This window comes from Manis pentadactyla, chromosome 16, assembly GCF_030020395.1.
Source record: "Manis pentadactyla isolate mManPen7 chromosome 16, mManPen7.hap1, whole genome shotgun sequence".
Lineage (NCBI taxonomy): Eukaryota > Metazoa > Chordata > Mammalia > Pholidota > Manidae > Manis > Manis pentadactyla.
This window is the reverse complement of record NC_080034.1, coordinates 7,169,462-7,179,868: the sequence shown is the minus strand read 5'-3', so window position 1 is coordinate 7,179,868 and position 10,407 is coordinate 7,169,462.

The window sequence follows — 10,407 nt, the reverse complement described above, 5'->3', positions numbered from 1 at the left end:
CATTCTTTCAGCCGTCTTCTCCCCTTCAGCTTAGAGCCTCGTCAGCGCTCCTGCGCACCTCTCTGACCTTTCTTCCAAAGTCCTTGCAACAGCAGTTGGCCCAGAACATCCGATCTGATCTTATCTTCAGCAACCCTGCCAGAAAAAGCTGCCGTATCACAGTGGAAAGGGTGGCTTCCTGAGCTGCCTTCTGGCAAACGGCAGTTGCTCGTCCAGCTCCAGGCCAGACCTAGTGCCCATGGGGTCCAGGCCGGGAGCTGGTGAACACAGGGCTGTGCCAAATGCCTGGCCTGGCAGATGGAGTCCAGGCTGGCCAGCTTGGCAGGGCAGCGCAGCAGCAGCAGAGCCGAGGAGGGCTCTGCACCCCAGATGATGACAGGGCTGCACCGAGCCTCCCTGGTGGGCAAGGCCTGCCCAGCACAGCGTCTCTGCGGATCTCCACCTCCAGTCCATTGGCAGGTGCACCCACTGTGCCTCTGGAAGAATCTAAGAGGCGTCCAAAAGAATTAGGTGAAGTCCCTTCTGAGAAGCAGCCTGCTGGAAGACCCTGGGCCCGGAGAAGGCTGCAGACCCTGATTCGTGGGTGGGTTCTACTGTTTGGACGTTCTTGGATGCTACAGAAAACTCTGTGTCAAGCGTGACTTAAACACAAGGGAAACTTGTCTTTCATGAGCAGAGGTAGGGTCAGCCCCAGGCCCTGAGCGATCCATGGCTCAGTGATGTCTCCCACTGCTGCCATTTTCAAAGCGGTGTCACCCTGGCACCAGCCCTCCGCTCCCCGCGCGGTGCCAACTGATTCCCACCAGGGCCACCAGCGCTCCCGGCTTCCGTGGTCACTGCGGCGGGCGGCTGCAGCTCCCAGACCAGCGCGGTGAGTCTCCGCTTCCGTCTGATCTGCCCCTCAGGTCCCCAGCCGCCGCGCCCGGACCTGGGCCGGTCCCCATGGGACACCGGGTGACCAGCCCAGACCTGCCTTGACCATGTGGAAGCTCCCAGCCACCCAAGGCCTCCAGACACGTGAAATGGGCCTAGTCTGAGTTAAGATAAGCCGTGATAAGAGACTCTTCAGATTCCAAAAACATCTCCCTCTCGGACACACAAGTATCTCCTCAGTGTTTTTTTACATGTTGAAATGATAACATTTTGGGTACATTTGGTTAAACAGAATTATTTAAGTAAATTTCACCCGTTTATTTTTATTGTTTTAACGTGGCTACTAGAAAATTTAAAATGACACATGTGACTCCTTTATATTTCTTTTGGGTAACACTGGGTCCGCTTCCAAAACTGGAGAGGGACAGATGCTTGAATCAAATCATAGTTATTTTAGAAAGAGGAAGTATTTTCTTATGGAAATAATCAAGACATGTTTTCCTTTGCAGATATTTAGCAGAGAGGATGGATGGGCAAACAAAGGGGCTGTACATTCACTGAGAACTAGTTAGGTGAAAATGTGCTGCGCTCAGTGTTGTGGGGGGAGAAGCTGCTGACTGAGCAGGGAGATGAGGTGCGTGGGCGCGTGAATGGTGCAGAGAAGAAAGGCCGGGAGATTCCAGACTTGGGAGACAGTCTGTCTTGTGTGACAATGGAATGCCAGTTTGATCTGGCCTTGAAGGTAAATGGGGTTTCAATAGAAGAAGTCCAGTGTGAGATGTGGCGTGGGGGGCATTCCAGGTAGAGGAACAGTACAGAGAAAATGGTGAGGCTGAGGTTTAGTTTAGCTAAAGCTGAGGGCTGGAGGGAAAGAAGACCGGGTCACCTGCGAAGGCCTTACTCCGCCAGGTGAACCTTAGGAGCCGCTTTATGCTCAAGAAGGCGATGGGAACATTGACTAAAGAGGCACGGGGCAGCAAGAGCGCACATCCTTAGGTACTTTAGCAAATGATTTTAATTAAGCCAGTCCACACGTCCCTCCTATTGCCCTCAAGCATTCATAGGCCAGGTCAGGCCCGCATAGTTTAGTGTTGGTGTGCACGGACGTTGGCGGCAGACTCCCTGGGCTCTAGTCCAATCTGTGCAGTTTATTAGAGGTGAGATTTTGGGCAATTTACATCACCTCCCTTTGCCTTGGTTTCCTTCTCTGTAAAGTGGGAATGATAACAATGCACTTATTTCAGAGGGGTGAGAGGATTCAATGTGTTCATATATGTAAAGTTCTTAGAACCCGTAGTGCATGCATATACTATATGCTGTAAGAGTTTGTTTAAAATTTTGGTTGGTTATTACAGCCAAGCAGCCAGGATACCACTTCTAGAAAGAAAAAACCCTCTTTTTTTTTTTTTGAAATCTGCATGTATGTAAGTAATCACTGTATGTGTGCAAAGAGAATGCACAGAGAGAATCCTGTGGGAAGAAATACCACCGTCAGGTCGGTCAGGCACAGTGAGGCGAGTTCCACCTCCGCGGCAATACTGGCGAACCCTGCTTTGCTGATGTCCACAGAAATTGTTGCAGCGTTTACAAATGCATCTCCAAGTACTTAACAGAAGTGGTGCAAACCCACTAACTATGTCTGTTTAAAAAATAGGCTCTTTTTCACAGTGCAGCCCTGAATTGGACTTTATTCTCTTTTAAAATTGCACTTCCACCTGCTTCACTCTGTCCCTCCTTCCCTTGGAGTAAACGTTTTCTGAATTAGGTAAGGTGCTCAACAGCCCCCGCCCCCCAGCCCCATGGCAGCCCTATCTGTGCTGGTATCCTGGTTTGCTCCATTTCCGGCTGTTGTGTGGGTGCACTTTGAGCCAGCGTCCCTCCCCCCCTCCAGTCTGGGTCTGGATGGTAAACCACGTGCTCACGTCATCTCTAGGAGAGAGGGGCTGTCATGCGTCAGTGTGCCTGGATAGGGGATATTACTGGATGGGGGCCAGTATGTCTCAGAGGCGGGAAGATCGGCTTGGAGGGGGCACCTTTGGGACTGGACGGCACTCTGGGCTTTTGGGCGGCCAAGAAAGTATTCTCGGCTCGGAGGCCGGCAACAGGCCGAGGGGCGGGAAGAGCTGCGAGGACTGGCCCAGTGGCGTGGGGGCGGTGCGTGCGTGCGTGCATGGGCGTGGTACCACTAGTGGGCGTCGCCCTCCCCTTCTGCGGGGCGGTCAGGAGGGCTGAGCCCCGGCTTCCCCGGGTCAGCCGTGCCTCCCGCCCCGCCCAGCGGACGCGCAGATGAGAGGCAGGGTGTAGCCGCGCTCTGGAGGTCTGATCCTGGCTGCAGCTGCCCTTCCCCGAAACGCTGTCCCGACCCGCGGTCCCCGGGCCACTTCCCGAACCCCTGCTCCCGCGAGTGGCCGATTCGCACCCGGCGGGGCCCCAGCCGGCCTCCCCGGTGAGCGAGCCCTTCGCCCCTGGCCTGGGGCAAAGACTGGCCCTGCGCCGCCCTCGGCCTTTTCCCGGGGGTTAGGGGCGCGTGTCCAGGCGCCGCCCACTCCGCGGCGCGGAGCCCAGCTCGAGCCCCCGGGTGTCTGTCGGCGGCCGCGGAGAGCCGGGCCCGGGCCTTTGCTTGCGGGTCCCGCGGCCTCGGTGCTTTACAGAACCGTCAGTGTTGCAGTGTGACTTTCCGAAGTAGTGCTGCGTTGTGGGCCACAAGGCAAGGGAAGGGAGTAGGCCAGGTCCACGCCCCTTCCGCGGTGCCGGCGTGGCCGCGGCGGGGTCGGGGCCGCCAAGCTCCCGGCCCCGCTCCGACCGCCTCTCGGGTCCCCGCACAAAGGGCAGCGGGGCGTCGCGGGCCTCGGGGCCGGACGGCGACTCCCGCCCGCGCTTCCGGGGTGCCGCCCCGCCCCCGACGGAAGTGCCGCGCGCCGGGGTGGGGGCGGGGCGGCGCGCGTGCGCGTGCTCGCTGGTAGTCAGTTCTTGGGGAAGCATCTGTCAATGTAGGACGCCGTCGGGGCCCAGGATGGGCATTGCACCGCGAAGCGGGGCCGGCGGAGCCAGCAGAGCCGCGGGCACCCGCCGCGGCGTCTGGTGCTCGGCAGTTACCGGGCCCGTTGGCCCGGCCCGCGCGCCGACGTGCACACCCGCGAGGGCCCCGCCGCGGAGCCGCCGCCCGCCGGGCTGAGGGGCGGCGCTGCACCGGGAGCTCCAGCGCTGGGCCCCGCGCCAGGGCCGTAGGCAGTCTGACGTTCACCCTGGGTTTTTTTGTTTTTTTTTCAAACAATGTATGTTTTCCTGATTTCATAAGATCATATTTTCCAAAATTGTAATCATTTTTCCTCCTTTGAGCTCTTGGGTATTTATGTTATCCCATTATCTAGAAATAATCACTGTTAACATCTTGGTGTATGTGTTCAGTTTTTTTTTTCTGTGCATGTTTTATTTGAATAAGTGAGTCACTAAAAACAATAGAAAACATTAAGCACACACTAAACACCTGTATATGAAGGTTCACAGCATTTTTCCTAACTGCCAAAAAGTGGAAACAGTCCCAGATATGACATGACCGTTAACTGATGAATGGGTAACAAAAGGAGACACAGCCATTTGGTGGAATATTATGAATGAAGCACTGATAACTACAATATGGATGGATTTTTATAACGTTCTGCAAAGAAACAAACTAGCCACACAGATCACATATCATATAATTCCTTTTATATAAAATGTCCAGAATAGGCATAACTCTAAGGACAAAGAAGATCAGTGGTTGACAAGGGCTGGTGTGGGTTGGGGAATGGAGAGTGACTGCTCATGTACCGCAGCTTTCTTTTTGGGGTGATGAAATATTCTGGAATTAGGTATGTGACAGTTGCACAACTCTATACTAAAAACTATTGGGTTGTATGCTTTATTATATGTTATTATATCAAGGCTGTTATTTAAAAATGTAATTACACCGTACCTAGTGATATGTGTGACATTTTTATTTTTAATTATCGAAGTAATGCACATTCATTGTAAAAAGAATTAGATAATGCGGAAGCCTGAAAATTAGGAAGTGATGTATTACTCCCTGTGCCCAACTTTAACATCTTCAGAGTTCCCACTTAAAAAAAGTATTTTTATTTCATATATTTCTGTTCATAGACCCTTATGTTGGGTACAAGCCAACTGTTGTTTTATTTTTAATTTCCCCCTTCCTTCCATGTCTACTCTCATTCTCTTCCCCTGCATTGCCACCAGCTCTACAATGTGTTTCTTGCATGTTCTAAATTACATAAGTATCCTTGGGAAATACTACTTTTTTTTTTGTATGGGTTTTTAATGTTTAGAAGTAGGATTGTGCTGTAAGTCTTCTTTTTAGCCAACACTTTTTGAGCTCTCTGCATATTCCTGAGTGATATGATTCCATAGCATACATAACCAGTTTTAACTTACATCATTTCCCTAATGAGGGAAATCTGGGTTGCCTCCAACTCTGTCACAGTAAACGGTGTGGTGTATGTGTTCCCTTGAGAAGTAGAGCAAGAAGCACTCCTCATCAGGTGTGAGCATTATACTCAAGGGACATATTTTTATTTTGTTCAAATACAAACATTTTGCTTTGTGGAGTGGATATGCCAGTTTATTGTCTCTCCTCTCCCTCGTGGACAAGAGTTTTCATCACCCCATGTCCTTTGCCAACACTTGGTAGCATGAGACTTTCTAATTTTGCCCGTCTTAGGATCTAAAGTAATATCTTCATAGTTTTAATTTGCATTCCTTCTGTTTCTAAAATTACTAGGGAGTTTGATCATTTCTTCATACACTTGCTTGACATCTGGTCTTCATTAAGTGGATTGTCTATTCATTGTTCATTTTTCTATTGAGTTCTCTGACTCTTTTTGATCTACAGGAGCTCCTTGAACATTCTAGATACTAACCTCTCATGTTGACAAGATGTTGCAATCTCTCCTCCAGTCAGTCATTCATTAACTTTAGTACTTTTTGCTGAACAGAAGTACTTAATTTAATGTAGTGAAGTCCATTTCCCTCCCTACTCCTAGGCCCTAAAGATATTCTCCCATTCTTTTCTACTCTCTAATTTTACATTACTACTATTAACATATTTTTTATGTATATATGTACACATACATACTTTGTTTATTAACAAAAACAGTATAAAACAATGTATATTGTTAGGTAACTTTTTCATCCTCTGACAAAATGTGTGGACATTCTCCTGTATTTCTCTCTCAGATCCTTCTTTTTCATGGCTGCATGGTGTTCTCTTCTATGAATGTATCATAACTTATTTAACAATTTCCTTACTGATGGAACATTGACAATATTCCAAAAATTGCTTGGTGCTTGTTCAAGTATTTTTTTAAGCTAGATTTCCATAGGCAGAATTGCTGGTTCAATGAATGTATTTATTTAGTTTTGACTTGCTGTCAAATTACTCACCAAGATGTTGTAATGATTTTTATGCGCATCTACAGTGTTCAAACATGATTTTTAATGGAGACAGTATAATGTAGGACTAAAGAGAATCTGCTCTAGGGTCGGAGAGACCTGACTGAATCTTGTCTGTACCACTTACCTGTGACTGCCTTAGTTTACTTATCTGAAACATAGTGGTGCTGATACCTGCATGACAGGAGAATTAAATAAGTATTAAATGTAGAGTCCTGACAAAGTACCTGGCACCAATTCTCTGTTCTGGAAAATTTATAAATGTTGTTATTTATAATATTATAATACTAGATACTGAGGGAGGGCAGGGACATGGGACAAGCATCATGATTCATTTTCCCTGCCTATGATGAAAAATGCTGAGATATAAATAGTATAATAAGAACAGGAGGGACTCCATCTTAAGGCTAAGATTCCATTTTAAAAACCAGGGAGTTAGGAGGTAAGATTCCTAACATATTTTATGGTCATCAGCCAATAACCGACCCTATCTTAAAGCAGGGCAAGTAGTCCTAAATGATACGTTCACTGCGCTTGAGGGTCACCACTACCTTGGAGAAGAACCGGGTCAATAAACTCCTTGTGCGAAGTTTGTCTTACAGAATATCTAGAGGGCTGACTGTGGATGGGGACATAATGTGTCTCACCAGAGACAGACATCAGGAGAGCACATGTCAAGCCTATGCCCCCCCACAACCCCGCTTTGCCCCATTCTTGAAAGCCGTGAAAGACAGTCCTAAACCCTTGAGTGCACCTCCCCTCTGAGGTCGCCCTCGCTCCCCTTGGGTGTGTACTTCGCCTCAAATAAAGCCTTCTCGCTGCTCAACTTACTGTGTTGTCTCTCTGCTCTTCAGTGGTGAGCGTCTTTGTTACTTTGCTATTTCATCCAGTTTTCTAGACTTGAGCACTAGTCTTCACTCTCTGTCCTAGTTCAGACAAGTAGGAAAGGGCTCCTGAGATCTGATTTGGGCCTGCAAGTTCCCCTCGCCTGGGTGACCCAGACAGGACTGCAGCTGTGCAATTGTGCTTCTTGGTAGCCTGCCCGAAATCTCCTTTCTTTGCTTTGGGAAGTTCTCAGAACATAATCTCACTCCATGCAGTGCTCTGTGGCTCCCCCAGATCCTGGGGCGCTGGGGCCTTAGTTCCCACACTGTGCAGTCTCAGACAGACCCTGGCATCAGGTGCTGGCAAGGGACACATGCCCCGTGCGGACAGGAGCTCAGGGGCTCCCCTTTGCTCTTCCTGCTCTGCTGCCTGCGTGGCTGCTGCCACTCCCTGCTGCTCTCGCTTTAATGGATTCCTGCCTTACCCGCCTCGACCGACCTGTTTGGGAGCTCTTTCCCCTTCAGAGGCAGGAACCCTCCCGGTCAGCTGAGGTTTCACCCGGTGCGCGGGGAGAGCTCCCCAGACGCAGAGCCTGGCAGCGGTACTACCACACCTGATTCTGAACACTCCTCAGTGGTTCCTCTAGTTCGGTTTTGCTGGCCTCTGACGGTCCTGGTTCAATCCCTCCTACACTCTTCCTCTTAATGAGTTACGTTTTTTTTGCAGAAGCAACTCAATCGTGTCCTGGCATGCTTAGGTTTATAGAAAACATTAAACAAATCCATAGTACTATAAAATGGACATAGAATAATTAAATATTCCCTAATATCACATATGGAGCTAAGACAATGATATGACAAATTTCCAGCTGGAGTTGCTTTGAGGCCCGGGGCTAATTTTGCAACTAAGGAGAAGGTAATAATCTAAAGTATGTGCTTATGCACAAGGCTTCTTGTAGGATTTGCTATTTTCTTTATAAGAAATGATTTTGTCCTTCAAATAATAATTTGATTTTGTGCTAGGGATAGATATTGTTGAGGAATTTTTCTTTGGCCTAATGAGATAGTTTGAGCCAGTGGACTTACCTGGTTGAAGGTGGGAGCCGGGGTTTCCGGCTGGGTCCCATTAAGGGCCTGAGAGGTCTCCGTCAACAGTGGGAGCATGTTTCTGTGACCCCAGCGTTAAATCAGTCCTGCTGGCCGCCCATTCAGCGTTACTGTGAGTACTGAGCGAGGTGAGAGTGCCTTCTACGCGTACAGATGCTCCTAATCAGCACCTGTTTCTTGGTGGCTGATGATCCCAAAGTGAATCCTGTGAATGCGCCAGAATAAACTTCCTGCTCCTAATAGAGCAACTCAACGCACTGCAGACATCTCAAGTAGCTTCTTAGTTAAAAAAAAAAAAAAGTATCATACTAGCCATTGTTTTGGTAATTTCTGCAGTCTGCACCCTTGAATCCCCTGTAACAGCATCCCATACTTCACCCAGAACGGTTCTTGAGCATTAAAAAGACCAGACTATATATCCTGTCCAGATCACTTTCCATCTCAACCACACTTCTGTGGGAAGTTCATTTCAGATGGCGGAGTGGCAGTGACTGTGTAACATGCTAAGAGCAGGGGCTGTTGGCGGTGCTCTGGGGGGGTGGGGACGGGGCCCACAAGCACACCTGACTTGAGACGCGATGACTCTTGGAAATGCTGGCCCGTTTCAGTTGTCTGCCTAAAAGAGCCCTTCAGGGACAGATTTAATACGCGTTCAGGATGGCAGGGCTCTGCGCCCAGCACAGCCCCCCGTGCACGAAGGCCGGCAGGATGGGAGGGAGGTCATTTAAAGACCCTTGGCTGATTGTGCAGCAATGGTCTCTGACTTCCAAGCCCAGGACTAGCAGTCACGTGGGATTCTGCGTCCCCTCCTCCCCCAACTTCAAGATAAAGTGAAAGTAAAGAGCTTGGAAAGTTACTGGTGTTCCTCCTCACCAAGGCGCAGGAGGAAGGGCGGCAGGGAGCGCGTTCCATTTTGCTGATTTTCAGTACCACTCTGCACACATAGAAAGCATTTTCTCTAACACCCTGTTAGGGCACAAACTTCTCCGCTTATGGTTGCTGTAAAAGGCAGAGGCGTCTGAAAGGCTTTGTGATCCATCTTAGTTTATACATTTCTATGAGAAAGATAATTCTTTAACTGATACTGGGAATTTATCCTATTAACCGAGGCAGTGAAGTGCTTTCCCTAAGAGGAACTGGGCCTTTGCCTTGTGGCGCCCTGCCCGCCCTCAAATTTAAGTTCTCAGTATCTTTCTATTCTGGCATTTTGTTTTCAAGTGATAAACCATTCTCCGATTGGAGATTAGCGTATCTATTTTGCAGACGGGGTCTAGATTCAAATATTTCTATTTCTGTTTTCTTGAACCAGAGTCTGAAGTAGGGGCAGGGCCACGCAGTGCCGAGCGCTGATCTCAGCGTCCGTCTGGGGTTCTTCCCTGACTGATTCCCAAGGCCGGCGGGCCACTCATCCCCATGGATTTGATGGCTGCGCTGATCAGGATGTTTTATACAGAAGGTTTCAAAGGCTGGGTCTTAGGAAGAAGAAGGTTTGATAAATCAGAATGTGAGCCCCACGAGAAAAGGGATTTTCTTTTTGTCACTGTCGTATCTTGGGTGCAAAGCAAGCCTGGCTCATAATGAATGCTCAATAGTTATTGTATAACGGAGAGAAGTATTTTGCCAATATAGAACTAATTAGCTAGTCTCAAGTATTTTCAAAACCATTTACCAGTAACTGCCACTTAAAAGTTGAGGTTAGCATATCATTTCTTCTTCAAGAGTTTTAACTCCCAGGAGAGGAAATCCCGGGCTGAAATACCTCTAAAACCGAAACCAGTCAAAGGGAGAAATAAAGTGTAAACTCGTTTATTGCTTACAAACTGCAGTCTGGTGCTGTCTCCTTCCTGCTCTGGCTGAAGTAAATCAGACCTGCCCCTAACCTCTCAGGTTCAGATAAGCCCTTGGTTGCCCAGGTAATCACCCATCCATATGGAGATGATTCACTGTCCACCCCTGAGGAACGCCTATTGATATGCAGATGCACTAAAGCCAGGCAAGATATTCTGGAACTATTACAATTTTACCGACAGAGGTGTCAGCACGTTTGTGTAACTATTTTTTAAGAAGAAAATATTATGCCGAAAAAAAATAGATAAAAAGTTCAACAGTCTGTAACCAAAGGGTTGTTTGCTAAATACTTACTAAGTAAGTAAAA